The sequence below is a fragment of the Cricetulus griseus genome, chromosome 3 (genome assembly GCF_003668045.3).
Source record: "Cricetulus griseus strain 17A/GY chromosome 3, alternate assembly CriGri-PICRH-1.0, whole genome shotgun sequence".
Lineage (NCBI taxonomy): Eukaryota > Metazoa > Chordata > Mammalia > Rodentia > Cricetidae > Cricetulus > Cricetulus griseus.
The window spans coordinates 69,361,032-69,380,391 of NC_048596.1; positions in this window are offsets into that span (position 1 = coordinate 69,361,032).

The following is a 19,360-nucleotide window of genomic DNA, read 5'->3' on the forward strand; positions in this document are numbered from 1 at the left end:
CCTGTCTGGAAAATAACAACAACAACAAAATATTCCATAACACCTATGTGCCAGCCAACTTTCCATGATGAAATCCTGCCCCTAGCAGGAGGAAAGCCCAGAAACCTAAGCTGGGCTTGCAAGGAGTTGACATGCCTCCTGACCAACAAATACATGTGTTGAGGACACTCTGCTTGGGGCTAAGTCAAAGAATAATTTTTATGATGTGCAATATTCACTTCTAACCCTGAGATGCTCTCTGGTTTACAAGCCAAACTCCAATGCAGTGCTTTGCTGGAGCCTCCTCAATGACCACAGAGACTGACAGCCCCATATCTTCTCCAGGAGCTGTTAGGGAAGTCTTTTTTGCCCTTGCATGACTATATGTTCTTCAAAAAGTGTACTTTGGTCGGGTGGTGGTGGCACATGCCTTTGATTCCAGCACTCAGGAGGCAGAGGCAGGTACACAGAGAAACCCTGTCTCAGAAAAACAAAAAACAACAAAAAAGTGCTCTTTGACCAAAGGCCACAAGGATGTCCTCTGTCTGGGCTGCCACTGGTAACCATGTAGGTGTCCAAAAGCTGTGCTACAGTCAGAGCCACATTAATTTAGGTGGCCTGTGCTACCATCCAGGCCCAAGGTGGTGCCAAGGGCCATATCTGGGTCTGTATTCCCCCCAGCAGCCATGTTCTGAGTTGATGTCTATGGCTCCTGTTGCAACCAAAGGCTGTATGTTTGCCCAGGGTCAGATCAATCACTTGGGACCATGTTGGTACCCAAAGACCATGCTTCATCCAGAACCATACAGACCTAAGTTGCATCTGGTGCCATGATGATGTCTAGGCCAGGGCTGCATCTGGGGTCATGTCTAGGTCTGTGGACCTACTGCAACCAGGGTCTGTGTTGATGTCCATGGCTCCTGTTGCCATGAGGACCATTGAGATTCCTGGGTTCTGGACTGCCATCTGAGGCCTTGTTGGTGTCCAAGGGCCAAGCTGCCACTGGGGCTGTGCCAATCTAGGTGGCCTGTACCACCATCTGGGGCCATGGTGACATCAGGACCTGAGCTGCTGCCTATGACCACGTCTGTGGATGTACTGTAGCTGGGCTCTGTGTTCAAGTCTGTGGCCCATGTTGCCACCAGGGGCTGTGCAGAGGCCTAGAGCCTGTGCCAAAAATCTATGACCTGGTTGGAGTCTGGGGCCATACTGCAGCTGGGGCCATACAGACCTGAGTGGTCTGTTCTACTACTACCTGATACCATGGTGTTGTCTGGGCCTAGGCTGCTGCTGAGGGCCATGTCTGGGTCCATGGTCCTGCTGCAACTGGAGTCTTTGTTGATGTCTGTAGCCCATGTTGCCTCATGGGGCCATGGGAACCATGCATGGTAGAATCATGTTCTTGCTGGTCCTAGGATAGCTGGTCCTATCCGTCAATGGACACTGCAGCAAGAGAGCTGCCCTCCCCTCCCCAACCCCATACCCCTGCATTTGGAAGAGTTGTCCCCCCCACCCCCCGAAGGCAGAGAAGCTCTGATCCTGATAGCATGGGGAGAGGGGAGCTGGCTTTGCCCCTCCCTGAGGGGAGCAGCACCAGTGGTATGGACTGACTAGCTCAACTACCACCAAGGCCCACAACTGGGCCTGGGGTTGACCCATCCTGACATCCACCCCATCTAGGACTTGCAGGAGCTTGTGAAGAGACTGGTCCTGTGGAATGACAACTGGGTTTCCAAGAGGAGTGATGAGGATGTACCAGAAACCAGAGGCCTTGAACCAGACCTCATTGCGATGACCATTTGCAAGTAAAGCTGATTGGATAAAAGGATATACTGGGTCACACACTGAGATCTCCCAATGCCACCAGGATGAATGAAGAGGTATTGGAAAGGCAGGAAAGATGAAGGAGGGGTTTTTGTTGTTGTTTTGTTTTTGTTCTTTTGTTTTTCTCTTTATGTTTGTTTGTTTTGGTTTGATTTTTTAAAAATTTTCATTTGAGGAAAGCTGCAGCAGGGTGGGGGCTGCTGTGGGGGTGGGAGGATATGGAGGCTCTGGGAGGGGAGTGGAATTGAGATGCATGCTGTGAAATTCCAAAAGATTCAATGAAGAAATTATGTTAAAGAGAAAAAAAAAGTACTTTGGATCTGGAGGCTCACAGATGATCTCAAGGAGACTGTTTCCGTCACGAATACATCCACAGAAGCACAGCCCATAAAGCAAGCAAGAGCTGCCCCAGAGGAGCAAGGGGTGGCAGTGAGGTTTCAAACAAGCCCACCATCTTACTCACGAGAAACCCTCTCCGTGGCATCTCATTCCTGATAGTGTGCAGAGTTCAGTGTACTTGCAAACATGCTTTCTGGCTGAAATCTGTTGGCCTGAAACCCCATGAGAATGGGTAGCTTTTGCTTTTTTATTTTGTTTTATCGAGGCAGGATCTTACTACTTAGACCAGGCTGACCTTGAACTCACAGAGATCCATCTGCCTCTGTGTATGTGGTATATGTGGGGTGCATTACCAAGGCATGCATGTGGTAGCCAGAGAATATCTTTCAGGAGCCAGTTCCCTCCTTCTCTACCTTGTAGATTTTGGGGATCAAACTCAGGCTTGGTGACAGGTGCATTTACCCACTAAGCCATCTCACTGGTCTTGCTTATATACAGTTGTTGAATTTATTGCCTCCACCCCTCAAGGGTTGGGACTACAGGGTGAGCTGCCATGCCTAGCTTGTATGTGTGCCAGGGAACCAGTCTGGGGCTTAATGCAAACAAGGCAAGCACTCTACCAACTGAGCTGCATGCCCAGCCCTATTCTGTACAGCTCTTGAATACCTTGGGTCATGATGAATGCTCTGTAAATAGCACTCCCTTCCCCCTTTCCCTTGAACTTCTTGAGTCTACCTTCTGGTTCTGTTTTAATAAGCTCAATGTAAAGCCAGGCGGTGGTGGCAGAGGCAGGCAGATCTCTGTGAGTTCAAGACCAGCCTGGTCTACAAGGGCTGGTTCTAGAACAGCCTCCAAAGCCACAAAGAAACCTTGTCTTGAAACACCTTCCCCCCGCCCCCCAAAAAATAAGCTCAGTGTGTGTCTGTATGATGACATCATTGGGATTTTCCTCTTTATAAACTGTCTGAATTTATAAGCTCTTAGTAAGCACTGGAAAAGTAAAATGTGGCTGGGCACTATGATGCATACCTATAATCCAAACACTCAGTAAGCTGTGACAGAAAGACTGAGAGCTCCAGGGTAGCTTGGGCTCATGTGTGCCACATGGAGATCTCTCATCTCAACCAAGCAAGACACAAACATGGAACTGGGTATAGAACTCAGTATTAAAGCATGTATCCTAGATTTGATCCTTAGAAATGAAGTTCTTTCCTGATTAAATAAATAAAACAAAATGTAGTTGTCCCAACATTCATGTGAGAAATACTTAAGAGTAGTTGGTTTGGGGAGAGTAAGGGGGCAAGTGGATTAGTTGCTGTGGCCACAATACCTGAGCAAGGGTTTCATTTTAGCTAATAGTTTCAGAATGTTCAGTCCATGGTTGCCTGGCTTCATGTGCTAGGGCAGAAGAGCAAGTCTCCACTTCATTGTGAACAGAAAGCAGAGAGAAAGAGAGGAGAGACAGAGGGAGAGGGAGAGAGAGAGACTCAGAAGACCTTCAAAGCCATGTGCCCAGTGACTTACTTCCCTCAAGTAGGTCCTACTTCTTAACATTACCAGAACCTTCCAAAATGTCACCATCATCTGGAGACTAGTCATTTAATACATATGCCTTTGGGGGAATGGGTGGACACACGTTTTATAATTGGACTATAAGGACAAATGACTCTGTTTTCTGAGGTTTCATAGGAAAAAAACAGACAGAAGGGTAGTAGTCAACCAAGCCCCCTGCTGGTACCATTTGCCTGCCTGCGGGCCTCAGTGGCTGCTCTGGAACCAGGCTTGCTGGATGAAGTATCTCTGGGGTCATTAGCCAGGAAGGGATTCATTCTGGAAGAAATCAGGCCTCTAGCCCGCTTGGCTGTGGCACGCCTGCTGAGAATTCTTTTCCACTAACTTACATTTTAATTAAGAAAGTCACCCTTCAGTGAAAATTGCAGAATTCTTGTACTTAAGAATCAATAAAATGTGCACAGTCTAAAATGAGATTAATAATGGCCAAACTGTCTATTTTGGGAGTAATTATTTATTCATCAAAGAAAACCAGCTGCTTAAAACTGTAGTCCATCATGACCGAACAAGACATTTCCACTTCAGTCCTGTTGTTAAAATTCCCTTCTATTGCTCCGTCTGCTGTTAAATATAAAAAGCAGGAAGGTTCATTCTCCACCTGCATACATTTTAAATAAGAATTTCAACATTATCTTGTCCATTTAAAATAATTGTATGAAAATGTGAAGAAATATGATCTTGTAAAAGCTGCAGTCTGACGCACCCAGGGAGTGAGGGAGAAAGAGCAGAGACGTTGTTATTTAAAATTCATGGAGCCTTGGCAAGATTGATGGAGAGACGGTTCCTTTCTGGGACACTCATGAAGCCTGGGGCAAGAGGCTGAGGCTGGGAGGCCAGGCTCAACCAAGGGTTCCAGGCCCAGCAAGTACTCTGGGGAGGGGCACCCACTGTGCCAACTCATCCAGAGATAGGAGAGAGAATGGTGGTCCTCCAGCATGCTGGCACTTCGAGGGAAAGAGGAAAGAGCCAGTGTTTCTAAATGGGGTCTAGGTTAGTCTAAAGGAATGACTTAGAGGCTGGGGCTGTGGAGCAGAGAGAAGGAAGGAGGCTAAGGAGAGGAAAGGAGATGGGGGTATTCACCAGGACTTCAGTTGAGGTTTAAATAATTTACCACCGTATGGCTGTTACTGCCAGCTCCCAGAGGGAAGAGAAGGTGCAAACTGAAAATGTTTTCCCCTTTAATATCTGTGCACCCACCCTGGCCTTGTCAAGAAGGGGAAGGGTGCCAGGACTACTTTTCCCTTTCAGTATCTATGCCTCCCTGCTGGTCCTGTGATGGTGGAGTGAACACCTTTGTGTTCAGTTCTGTTGTTTTCTTTCTGGGTGACTTCATCATTGTAGCTAAGTCAGAGGATAACCCAAGGGGCTGATGGGACTGAATTCTGTCCGGAGGTTCTAGAAAAGCATCTATTTCCTGTTCTCTCCCAGCCCCTGGAAGATGCTGTGTGTGGATCTTGCCTTGTGGTCCTTCCTCATCTTCAGAGATAGTGTGAAGGGACTGGTGCATCCCACATCTAATCATAGGCACTTACAGCCCTGTAGCAGGCTTTCTTGGATCGCCAGCCCCCAAATCATGAGACTTATTATCAATTATGAATGTTCGGCCCTATCTCATGCCTGTGTCCAGCTAGCTTTTAGCTTAAATTAAGCCATTTATATTAATCTATGTGTCACCCAGAGGCTTGTTTACCTCATCTATGTACTATCCATTCTGCTTTTCCTTCCTCCATGGCTGCATGGCTTGGCCCCTAGCTGGCTGGCCCCCATTTCTCTCTGCCAGCCAGACCTCCTCTGCCTAGCTATTGGCCATTCAGCTTTTTATTAGACCGATCAGGTGCCTTAGGCAGGTGAAGTGAAACAGCAACACATCTTAACGTAATTAAACAAATGAAGCATAAAGAAAAGCAACACACCCTTAGATAGTTAAACAATTATTCTGCAACACAACCAAATATAACACATCTTTACTTAGTTAAACAAATATTCTATTCTACAACATAATCCTGAGGACAATACTCTACCTCCACACTCAGGACTTATTGGTATCTGCAAAGTCCTTCTAAGTCAGGGGTTCTCAACCTTCCTAATACTGTGACCCTTCAATACAGTTAGTTCCTCATGTTGTGGTGACCCCAACCATAAAACTGTTTTTGTTGCTACTTCATAACTGTAATTTTGCTACTGTTATGAATTATAATGTAAATATTTGATATGTGACCTCCAAGGGGTCACTACCCACAGGTTGAAAACTGCTGTTCTAAGGTAATGTAGTTGCCAGATTTGGAGATGAGGATATTTGAAAATTTGGGGAGGTTTATTATGATGCTTACATAGTATGGTGCCTGTCCCAGTTTGTTTTCTGTTGCTGTGAGTGAAAATAATCACTGGCCAAAACCAACCTGAGGAAGAAAAGGGATTATTTCATCTTACAGGTTATAGTCCATTGTTAAAGGAAATCGGGGCAGGAACTGGAGCAGAATGTGAAGGAGAAACCATGGAAGAAAGCTGCTTGCTCCCAGGCTTTCATTCAGCTACCTTTCTTATGTAGCACAGACCCATCTGCCTAAGGATGGAATTGCCCGCAGTGGGCTGAGCCCTCCTACATCAGTTAGCAATCAAGAAAATACCCCATAGACATGACCACAGGCTAACCTGGTGGAAGTTCCTCAACCAAACCTCTTCCCAGGTATGTCAAGGTGACAACCATATGTCACCATCACACTGACCATGGACAAACCATTTTTAGCCTCATTTTCTTTTTTCTTCCTTTGCCTACTCCTCTTTTTCCTCCCTCTTTTCCTCCCTCTTCTTCTCTGACTACTCCTCCTTTTGAAATGGGGGTCCAGGCTGGCCTTACACTTGAGGTCCCCCTGCCTCCCTCACTCTCAAGAGTGCTAGCATTATAGGCTCAGCTCACCACTCCCAATTAGTTTCTGGGTTTTGTTTGCTTGTTTTTATTTATCTATTTATTTTGTGCACGTGCTTGAGGTTGTATTTTAAGTTACATCTATGTATTTATTCATTTATTTATTTATGCAGGGGTGTGGATATGCTTGTGAAGACCAGAGGACGATTTGTGTGGCATGGTCCCGTCCTTTCCCCATGTGGGTCCTGCAGATTCCACTCAGATCATCAAGCTAGGTGGTACCCGCCGTTACCCACTGTGCCATCTCACCGGTCCCCAGTTTCTGTTTTAAAGTAGAACCTGGTAATGTTTTCAGAGGAACTAGGGCAATACATGTGCTTTGTGCATGCATGTTCCTTACCAACAGACAATATATTTGGTGGAGTTGAAGAAACTCAGCTGAGTCTCTTCTGGCAGAGAGCAGGCATGGCTGAATTTTAAGGAAACAGTCCTTTTCTCTCCCCAGGCCAGGAGGTTTGCAGGAAGCTTGGTCCCCATTTTGATGAAAACTCTGGAGTAGGATAAACTGAATTTTATGGAGTCACATAAGCGCCTGCAGCAGATGGGGGTGGTGTCAGGTCACTTTTGCACACATTTTTTTTTTTTTTTTTTTTTTTTTTTAGCTCAGGACAGAACTCAAGAAAGAGCTGGCCCCACACATGTAGAAGGCAGAGTCAGAATCCACAGCTGCTTACACTTGTGAGTCAAGTGAGGGCATGGCCCTGCCACTAGGGGAGAGACCAGCAGCCTGGACCAGTAGCCCTAGTACTGACTTTGTTGGTTTATGGCAGGCCTTGAGTAGGCTGTTGAATGTCACCTCTACTTCCCTACTGGAAACTGGAGAGTGGAGACTGGTCCCATCCCTGGCCACTCAGTGTCTTTAAGATTCTGAACATGGATGAAGGCAGGCGAACTTAGTTTCCATTAGCACCTGGATAATTTGGGTGAAGATTGGGGCTTGAGAACACCCCCAAAACAGTCATTGCCTAAGGTCTGGGGACCTGGACCTACAACTATACTCTGGTAGCACATGTACTGATCCAGTATACAAGCATGCCCACAGACCAAGAGTGACCATAGCATCCCTTTTAGAGACAGTTAAAATATGAGCCCTTGAGCTCCATGTTATCTATGGGTTAAGCCCATGAATATGCATTTGAATAACCAGCTGCCCAGTAGTTCTGAGGTGCTATCAGATTTGAGCATCACAGCTCTGACCACACTGTGGGCTCACGAAAACAGGGCTTACCACGTGTCGTCTGGACCCTTCTGCCTTCTGTGACTACAGAGAGCCTTTGCTGTCTCATCTCCCAGGCCTCTTTCTCAGGAATGAATCAAGCAATGGTGTCCCAGCCTTGCTACAGCCTCCGTCTCCAAAATCTCCTATCAGGAGAGAATTCTGCTTTCAGGAAAGGAGCTCTTGGAATGAGGAGCTTCCAGTGTGGGGAAGGAATGAGAAGACACTCGGTGTGACTGCCTCTGTATTTAGATGAGCTGCCACCTGTCTCCAACATGCCTGCGGCTGCCTGAGCATCCCTCATGCCCTCCCCGTCTTCCCTTTAAACTCTGTCATTTGTACAGCCTATTAACCTTTAACTTTATGACTACCCAAAGATGAAATACTGGCAGCATTTAAGCCTGAGAATACTCCAGACCTACCCTCTTAGTTTGCAGCAGGGTGAAGCACTTTCTTTTAAATCAGTCATTTTTAATATCAGTCACCAGGAAGCTACCCACAGAGAGTATTTTAGGCTCCATGCAGTGAGCTGATTCATGACAAATGTCACTGCTGGGTTCTACCTCCACACCTGCCTTAAAAACAGCAGTCCTTCTCCTATTCCTGGGAGGAAACTCTGTAGGTATCAGTAATCCACCGTTTCTTGCATTCCTGCTGTAAGCTCTGTCTGACCCCCAGGATCCAGTACTTCTACAAAGACTTCTGAAATATGCACTATCCATTTTCAGGTGAAGAAACCGAGGCTCCTAGAGGCTACAAAATTTGGCTAGAGTAACCTGGCTTTATGAGTGACAGGGCTCAAACTAAACTTTAAACTTGTGTGATACTTAGTTTGAGTTGTCAACATATTTTACAACCTAGAAATACCTGGGAAGGGAGTCTCAATAAGGGATTGTCTGCATCAGGTTGGTGTCTATGTCTGTGTGTATAGGTTGTCTTGACTATGCATTAATTGATATGGGAAGACCCAGCCCATGATAGGTGGCACCATTCCTTAGGCAAGGGATCCAGGATCACATAAGTACAGAGAATGAGCTAAGAACTAAGCACATGCATTCATCCTCTCTGCTCTTGAATCCAGTACTGCCATTGTCACTTTTGACTGTGATGTGACGAGCTGCTTCAAATTCCTGCGTTGACCTCTCTGCCATGATGTACTATAGTCTGAAATTGTGATCTAAAACAAACTCTTTCTTTTCTACTAAGTTGCTTTGTCAGGGGTGTTTTTATCACAGCAACAAAAATGGAACTAGGGCAGTCTGTTTGACTCCAAACTATATAGATAAGTCAATGCCATGTAGGTTCATCATTATGGGGCCTGTTTGCTTGAGATCCAAGTGCTCATTGCTATTACCAGGGTGTGCACCAGATTTAAAGAGAACATGTCCCAAAGTAGACATGCAAAGTGCTAGGCTAGTGTAGTCTGACTTTCTTTGGACCACCAACTCCCAAATAATGACACAGAGATTTAAGAAAATTATTTAACTTTATCTTATGTGCATTGGTGTGAAGGTATCAGGTCCCCTGGAACTGGAGTTACAGGCAGTTGTGAGCTGCCATATGGGTGCTGGGAATTGAACCCAGGCCAGTGCTTTCAACTACTGACCATCTCTCCAGCCCCAACACAGAGACTTTTTTATTACTTTTGAAAGCTTGGCCTTAGCTTAGGCTTGTTCCCAACTAGCTCTTAAAACTTGTATTAATCTGTTTACATTAATCTGTGTTCTACCACATGGCTTGTTACCTCTCCTCAGTACTGTGAACCCCACTTCCTCTGTATCTGACTGGAAAACCCTGTCTTTCCAGAGTTCCTGTCTCTTCCAAGAAGTCCCATCTATCTCTCCTGCCTACCTACTGCCATTTAGCTCTTTATTAAACCAATCAGAAGGTGCCTTGTCAGAGACATATCTTCACAATGTACAAAAAGATTTTCCTACAACAGGCCAGTGAGTTTTGAGGTATTAATTGCCACTCCCTGAAGGGTGACCAGTCATCCCAGTTCACCCTGGATGTACTAAGAGAGTTTCGGACAAACTAGAATTAATTGGTCAACTTGCTTTCCAGTGTCACACTATTTCTGAGCTTCCAGCTATGTGTGGGCTGGAACACATAGCTGCACACAGTGATGGAAGGGTCTCCAATAGACCAGTACCTGGGAATTCTGTCTCAGACAAGAATATAATGATATCAGGGCCCCTTGGGGACTGATTACCTAAGAATCTGGGGAACATAAGAAATTTCTGAAGTTTACTTGGTCACTTTTATCTGCTGTTATTTTATTGTTTTAAAATTTATTGCTATTATTTTATGTGTGTGGGTATCTTGCCTGCATGTATGTCTGTTCACCACTCATGTGTCCGATGTCACTGGAGACTAGAAGAGGGCATTGTGTTCCCTAAAATTGGAGTTACATAAGGTTATAGCTGCCATGTGGGTACTGGGAGTCGAACCTAGGTCCTCTGGAAATGCAGCCAGTGTTTTTAATTGATGAGACATCTGTCTAGCCCTATGTCACTTTATCTATGTCTGTCTATCTGTCGGTCTGTCTGTCTGTCTGTCTGTTTATTTATTTATTTATTTATTTATTTATTTTGAGACAGTGTCTTACTATGTAGCTCTGACTGTTCTGGAACTTGTTATGTGGACTAGTCTTGTTCTCGAACTCACAGAGATTGACCCGACTGCTTCCTGAATGCTGGGATTAAAGGTGTATGTTAGTATGCCCATCTTGGACAGATCATTTAAAAGTATCTTTATTTGCTATTTTTGTGAGCACGTAAATGGTGTGTGTCTATGTATGTGTGCATACCAAGATGCTGTTATGGAGGTCAGAGGATGATTTTATTTATTTTGCTTTTTCAAGATGGGGTTTCTCTGTGTAGCCTTAGATGTTCTGGAACTCTCTCTCTCTGAAGACCAGGATGGCCTGGAACTCACAGAGATCCACTTGCTTCTGCCTCTCAAATGCTGGGATTAAAGGCATGCGCCACCACTGCCCGTTCCAAAGGACAACCTTGTAAAGCTCTTTCCTTTCACCTTTACACGGGTTCCTGGGATTGAACCCAGGTTGTCAGACTTATGTGGCAAACACCTTTACTGGCTGAGCCATCTTGCCAACCTGGAAAAGTAACTAGAAATAAAGGCCTGGCATCCAAAAAATAAGCAAGATTTGGGGTGAAAGGTGAACACTTGAACTTATCTTTTTACCCTGCTTTAAATATTTATTGCACTGACCAGACAAACTGCAGAGTTATACAGTTTGTCTGTTGTATTGGTCCAGTGAGGGGTGAGGATTATCTGTTTACGCCTCTTCTGTAACCACAGTAACTAGAATGATGCCAGCCACTTGCGTAGGTTCTCCATGACTTTGCTGGGTGAATAAATGAACAAACAAACCAGAGACCTGGGCAGGTGGATTGGCTTTCCAGTGGTTTGGGAGAGTAACATGAAATGACCAACAGACTCAAGGCAGAGCTGCTGTGTGACTGCTGAGAGTCATCTAACCCTGGAAGGATACAAGGTCACCACCAATCAGGGTCAGTACACTGCTGCTTCCAGAACACAGTCTTTAGCCTCTCCCACCGAGGCCCTAGACTCTTTGTAGCATTTCTCTCCCCTAGTGCACAAGCCCCTGAAGCTGAATCTGGTCTCTGGCCAGCCTCCTGGGGAGCAGCAGAAATTGCTCCTGTGCACTGGCACCGGGTGCACACACAGTCAGGCAGCTTAGGTTTGAGGTTAAAATCTCCTAGAGTGTCTGACCCAGGGTACTCTGTTCTGTGGCAGAACTGTCAGGGGCCTGGGGGTGGTGCATGCAAAGTGCTGACTACAATCCCATTGCCTGGCTCGGCATGGACACTTACACAGTGCAGCTGTGGACAGCAGGACCCACAGTAAAGCAGCCTCAGACACCACGGCTTGGCTCTGATTCAGACATTAGGCCCAGCTGTGATATTTATAACTTTTTAACATTTATGTAAAAGTTTCTTTCTTGTTTTGGTCCCATTTTATGGTTAGTCTAAAGCCAGTCTGAAAGATAATATATTGTGACTGTTATATTATTTATTTTCGAGTCAACTTATTGATTATTGTGTGGAGAAAATGACAAATGGTGTCTGTGCGAGGCACGGTCAGCAGGTTCTATTAAAGAAATGATAGTATTGCTCATGGATTGTTAAAAGCTCCAGTTTAGGATCTTTATAGGTTTATATCCATCACTATTTAATGATCAAATGATGAAAAATATGAGCTGTGGGGACAATTTTTTTTTTCTGCGCGAGTTTTATGTTTAAGCAGTTAGCAAAATAAGATACTCCATTTTGGTGGGGCAGTGGGGCGGTAAGGGAACCCAGGATGATTTGATATCTCCATATTTAATAAATTGTAATAATTAATGCTGTAGATGTTTAACCAGTAGCAGGATTGTGAGAAAAGATGCTGCCAGGCTCCAAGTAAAACCACAAGCCTTCAGCATCCAGGGCTCTTTCTGGGGCAAAAGGCAGACCTTGTCAGAGCTGGTCTTCCCTGCTAGCTACACAGGGCTCATAAAAAGTTCCTGGCCTGGTGAAAAGTAGTGTTCCTAAGGGTGAAGCCATGGCATCAGGGTTTGTAGACAGAAAAGACAAAACTCTCTTGAAATCCAAGGGAAGGCCTGGTGACTGGGGATCTCTAGGGCGCTCAGGATCAGTACTATGAGCTACAGTGCAAGAGTGTGCTGATCATGGGTGCTACCAACAGCTTGCCATTGGCTCAGGGCTCTGCAGGGGAAACAGGTGTTAGTTACATGCATGTAATTCCAGCATTGGGGAGGTTGAGGCAGGAGAATCTGGAGTTCCAGACAAGATGGTGCTTTAGTACAATCCTGCTTCAAAAACAACTTTAAATGAAATTCAGGCACACAAAGGCCTTGCCATTGCAAAAGGCTGGAGTAGGCCAGGCTGAAACCCCTGTTTGTCTGGGACCTCAACAGAACAACTGTTGGGAAGCCCACACCAGCAAGAAAGGTTGGAGAGAGCAGGCCTCAGGGCTCAGGTTTTTCCAGAGTCACCCACGCCATGCCTTCCCTCCCACTGTTCCTATGAAGGACCACCCCTTCCTGAAGTACCCTCTTCCTGAAGGGTCCCCTTTCCTCTACAGAGCCTGAACCCGGCTCTGAGGGTCAGGTGCTAATTAGGATGGAGTGTCCAGGCAAGAACTGGCAGAGAAGAAATGAGATGTTTGCCATATCTTCTGGCAGCAGAAACTAATGGCTAGTCACAAACATCTATTTTCTTGCATCCTAGGCAATATTCCCAGCATTCCTTGATGTTATCTGGGCCAAGCCAAGATATCTGTGACTGCCTGGGTTAGCTGCAATCTTTTACAAAACCCAACTCAAAGTAGCTCAAAAAAGGGGGGTGGATTTTCTGTTCAGTTAACAGGTAGGATGCAGACACATCTGGCTCCAGGCACAGCTGGTCTCAAGAGGAACATCTCTACCCCAACCCCTCTCTAGCTAGATCCTTACTCGCAGATCTACATTTCTTATAGGTTGACAAGAGCCAATGCCTTCTTATCTTCATGGCCAACAGGAATTTAAGTCCCACGATTGGCCCGGCTTTGGTCTCATGCTACTCCTGACCTAAACACAATGGCCAAACAGATGAGGCCTTCTGATTGGTCAGCCTATTACTTCTGGCTCTGGAGAGAGAGCTGAGCTGTAGACATCAATAGCCACTGCTCAGCAGTCTCTTGATGACTGATGCTTCTTCACTTTTCAGACTTTTGTTGCTCTAGAAGGGACTTTGTGGACAGGAGTCAGTTGATTTTCCAGTGGCAGTGGGATATCTGGTAAGAAGGGGGCTTGTGCCCTCACTCTCTTTGCTCTTCAAGTCTTACAATTTTTGTCTCATGAGACTAGTCATAGCACATATGAAGGGGGATATGGCATGCTGAAAAGAAATGCAAGGGAGAGGGATGCTATTCCAGAGTACACTTCCTCCTAACCACTCCCACCCACAGGGGCATGCTGCATTGCCAGCATCCCTCCCTGAGAAGGCCATCTACCCCCCTCCTATGTCATTTGACAGTGTGTTGGATTTCCTGCCTTGGAGTGGGTACCTAGGTAGCCTGACAAGCTATAAGGATATAAGGGTCTTCCAGAGAATGTTCTGTCCTACAGCCTGAGTGGCTATTTCAAGTTTCTCTTTAGTGGCCCGCCACCCAGCTCCCAAACAAATATGCGGAGTCTTATTCTTACTTATGAATGCCTGGTCTTAGCTTATTTCTAGCCAGTGTTTCTTAACTTAAATGATCCTGACTACCTTCTGCCTCTGGGCTTTTACCTTTCTCTATTCTATATACCTTTCTTTACTTCTTTCTCCACGGTTTGCTGTGTGGCTGGGTGGCTGGCCCCTGGCATCCTCCTCCTTTTTCTCTTGCTCCTTGATCTTCTCTTCCCAGATTTCTTTTATTTATTCTCTCCGCCTGGCAGCCCTGCCTATCCTTTCTCCTGCCTAGCTATTGGCCATTCAGCTCTTTATTAAACCAATCAGATGTCTTAGGCAGGCAAAGTAACACAGCTTCACAGAGTTAAACAAATGCAACATAAAAGAATGCAAAACATCTTCTCATCATTAAACAAATGTTCCACATCACAGATGAATGTAACACATCTCTAACTGATATTCCACAACAGGCCACCACTGTCCAAGCATGCTTCTTTCTACCTAATTTGAAATAAATGCTTTTCTATAAGGATGATGACCTCTTGGAAATGGCCTTTACTTTGAAGGAGGTCTCAAACTAGAATCCTGAGCCCGATCTTGTCAGTTGTGTGCTTTCTGGACAATTGTTGGTGCTGTCTGGGCCTCAACTTCTTGAGCAGTAAAATGGGCACAATACCATTGACTCCACAGGACAGCTGTGAGCATCTCGTGTATAGCATGTTTTTTTCCTGAGATATGATCAGACATCTGTTGACGTCAGATAGTGCACTGACCACAAACCAAAGAACGAATTCCAGGCTGGCTCATTGGATAACGTGTTCCCTGATGAAGTGTGAGTACATGGGTTTGGATCTCTGGGACTCACATCAAGCCTGATGGGTAGCACCTATCCATAATCCCTCCTATAGTAGGATGGGAGGCTGAAGCAGAGAATCTTCTGATACTCACAGGCCACCTGCAGGGCCTGGCAAACACCAAAACAGGCAAGGACCCTGTTTCTGAGCAAGGTAGGCAGTGATGGCCAACACCTAAGATTGTCCTCTGACTGCCACATGTGTGCTCTGGTATGTGGCCACTCTCATACATACTCATATCATATACTGTAGGGGAAGCTGTAGCCACGCCTTCTTAGGGGCTGGCTACAAGAGTACCTGAGGGCTTGTGAGGGCGTGGTCAGAGTGAGTAGGGGGACTGCGTTTTTGGTTTCGTTCTCTCTTTGCTTCTTGCTGTACAGACTACCACCGGCTGGCTGGTTCGCTCTGTAAGTAAGGCTTTTCCCTATTAAATACCCTTATATTTCTACCTGACTCCGTATTGGTAATTACCTACTATAATATACCAAGCTTTTTTTTCTCTTTTCTTAAAGAAAAAGAAACTATCCCATCTAAGCCCAGCTTGGTCAACCAATGAGTTTACTGGGCTAACCAGGAATATAGGCAGGGCGTTATCTACAGGAGCATGGCTGATTCTGGTATCTGCATCATCTACATTCCACCCTGCCTGACAAGTGACCAAAGCTGCAGCACTAGAGTTCTACACCCAGCATACAGGCAGCTTCACTAAAAAGGTCTCCCCTCTCTACCCCAGTAGCTGTTTCTTGTTTATATAACCTTGAGGAGGAACCTCAGGAGTCTTGGAAATTTCTTAAGCTCCAGAGTCCTACAGCCTCCTCCTCCCTCTAGGAGGGAATGTTTCAATCAGTAGGAAATAGTGAACTGTGAAAGTATTTAAATTGCCTGGAGTATTAGATGGTGCCTAATAGATGCTTCCTTCTACCATAAGTGTGAAGAAGTGTAAACACACCCGCTGCTTGCTTGCTCTCATTTTGATTACACTTCCTCCAAATGGCTTTCCTGGGGAAGCATGAAGAATCAATTTGAGCAAGTCACACTTTAGTACGAAGCTCTGTCCTCATTTGTCCTGTCACATAAACAGTGCCCATATTCCAGGGAGGTCCTCCGTCCTTTCCCAGGACTCCCAGAATCAATGTGCACAAGTTGAGTGGGATAAACAGCAGAAATTTATTCTCTCAACTCAAGAGGCCAGGCACCTGAGATGGCATGTCAGCAGGGTGGTTCCTCAGAGGGGACCAGTGGGGAAACCCATCTGGTGTTATTGACAGTCTCTGACATTCCTTGGTTTTTGGTGCATGACTCCAAAATGAATTCGTCTTCTAATATGGACACCAGCCACCAGACTTAGGGCCCCCTCCTCCAGTATGAACTCTCATTAACCAAGTACATTATTTTCAAATGCACTCACATTTGAGGTTCCAGCACACAAGAGCTTTGTTTGACAGACACTATTCAGTCTACCATACCTGATGTCAGTGGAGGAAGAGGGACAAAAGAGTGGGGCCAGGGAGATGCAGGTGAAAATCCTCAGTGGTGCAGGCAAAATTTGCTGACTTCACAATCTTTCCTGGGTGTAATGAGTCTTTTCCTGTCCTGCCAGCCAGCTTCCAAATAATGACACTGAAATTTCTTTATTAATTATGGAAGCTGAGCCTTAGCTTAAGATTGTCCTTCAAGCTCTTATAATGTAAAATAATCCATTTTTTTGGTTAATCTACATTCTACCATGTGGCTTTTACCTCTCTCCCATTTTGTGTGTCTGACTCATTTCAAGTCTTGATGGCATCTCCTACTTCCTCTCTCCCTGCCCGGAAGTCCCACCTATACCTTCTGCCTAGCTATTGGCTGTTCAGCTCTTTATTAAACCAATCACATCAATATATCTTCACACAGTGTACAAATATCCCACAACATGCATTTTTAAATTCTTGGTTATAAGAACCACTCCTATTCTAGAGAACAGCATGTGTCCTTCCTTAAAGATGGCCCAAGTCTTCCCCTGAGGCATAGTGGAAAACCACTCCCCTCTCTCCCTTCCTTAAGTTCCCCACACATTTCTCCCACATTTTATTAAATACTACAGGTAGCCATCCCTTGGAGATGACTTTATTGTCAAGCACAAGACCTATGTCCAAAGCATAAGCAACAAGGATTTACTAGAAGACAGGGAAGTCCTAGAACTCAAGAATTTGCCCTTCTTCACATTGCCTAGAACTGAGAAGGGAGTCTTGCAATTTTGTGCCCACCTCCTACCCTTATTCCACAGATCTACAGCCATCTGTGTCAGTCTTTGCTCTAACTATATTTTGGATGCCTCTATGTTCTGTGTATTGTGGGAAAGAAACATCCCACCAACTCTAGGTCCTAAGGGTCATGCTAGGCAAGAGTTTGTGATTGGTTCAGACCAACCAATAGACAGATGCTTTCTGGGTCAGACATCCGTCTATTAGCCAATCAATAGTGACCACCTGCCAGTTGTGTAAATGAAACTAAAGGCAAGGGGTGTGGGGTAGGGGGTGGATGCGAGGGTGTTGAGATGTGGGGGTGAAGGGGTAACCTCTGCAAAGTTGCAAGTGGATAGTCTATCTGAGGAGTAGTAAGGCTTGGACACTGTGAACCTTTTACAAGGACCTTAGACAAATTCCCTGGCTTGGATTGACCTAGGGAGGGTATATTATTCTTGAAATCCTGCATGCTGTTGGCCTGTGGCTTGGGTCTTTTTCCACTAAAACTCCCTGGGTCTCACTTTTACCTAGGTATAGGGGTGTCCTTGCCTCTGGCTGGTTACTTGAAACTTCTTCCCTCCTCAAAAGAAAACAGCAATTTTATGGACTGATGTTGTGGACATGTATATGCCTGACTAGGCAGTGACATCCTGTGGCAGGTGGAGCCTAGTTTAAAGCAATGCTCTGCTTTGTATGATTTTCAAGACTGAAGGAAAAGCCATGGCCATGAGTCTTGAGAATTGCCCACAGGTAAGGGCAGCCATGCCTGTCCTGGAAAATGCTCAAGTAGAGGAGACCTAGACCTCAATTATGTGTCCAAGTGTTGTATCCTGAAATACCTGAGATGGATGAGGAAGAAGCTAGTGATGACCTTGAGATTCCTTACCTGCAAATCTGTTCTTGGAAATGGTGGCCATGATCCTGGTGACTCTGGGACCTAGGGCCAATGGAAGCCCAGAAGTGACAGACTAATCCTGGAGACCAGCTGGCCTTCATGGTCCACATAGGCTGTCCCTACTGGTTCAGTTACCCTGCCAGTCATTACATTTGAACTGCACCTTGTGGAGAGTTAAAAACACCAAGAAGACCTGTAAGAGTCCCTGTGTAGCAGAGTGTCCTTGACTTACCTCTTGGATCAAACAGCAGTCCCTTTCTAGGGTCATTAGTTTGAACATTAATGCATTTTCTAGCTGTGTGTGTTTGTGTTAGTTTTAACTAGGTTATATAGTTCTAATACAGTTTTATTATGATAAATGGAAGTTCTTAGGGTGAGTTCTCTTTTTTTCTTTTTGAGGTTGTAATGTAATTATAACATTTCTCCCTTCCTCCCTCAAACACTCTCATATACTCCTCCCTTCTCTCGCCTTCAAATTCATGGCTTCTTTTTCACTAATTGTTATTGCATATATAACAGTCTGTATAATGTTGCTTGTATGTATGTTTTTAGGGCTGACCATTCGGCACTGGATAACTGGTGTGCTCTTCCCTGAGGAAGACCACTTTTCCTGCTCCTAGCCTTCCTTGGTTACTTAGAGTTCTTTGCATAAGATTGAGGCCTGGTGGGCTTCCCCCACCCCTCCACTTTGGCACATCTATTGCTATCACCCTTGTTTAGCTAATGTTTGGGCAGTCCTGTTGGTGAGATTTTATGGGTGTAGATTCTGACATTACTAAGAGACACAACGAACTCCCCGGTCCTCTGTCTCTTAAAATCTTTCCACCCCCTCTTCCACAATGTTTCTTGAGCCTTAGGTGTGGGGTTGCTTTGTACATCATCCACTGGGGCAGGGCTCTGCAGCTCTGCATTTTGATTGGTTGTGGTTTTCTGTAGTGGTCTCCATCTGTTGCAAGGAGAAGTTTCCTTGATGAGGGATGAAGACTACTACACCTATCTGTGAGTATAAGGACAGTTATTTATTGGTGTTGGGGATTATGCTGGATTAGTAAATTAATGGTTGTAGATTCTGCTGCAGGAACTGTGACTTCATTAGCACGGAGTAGTTAGCTAGGTTTCCAGGCATGGTATCCCTCTTGCTGAACGTATCTTCAGCCCAGTTAGAGACTGCCGACTACCAACAAACTATGTGTGCCACTACTGCACTCTTAGGGTCATTGTGTCACTCTTGTTCATGTGGTTCATAGGGGTCATACCTGAGTAGGACTGTTGATTGCTTCCTTCCTTTGGAAGCTAGCATGGACATAGCATGAATGCTAGTCCCCCA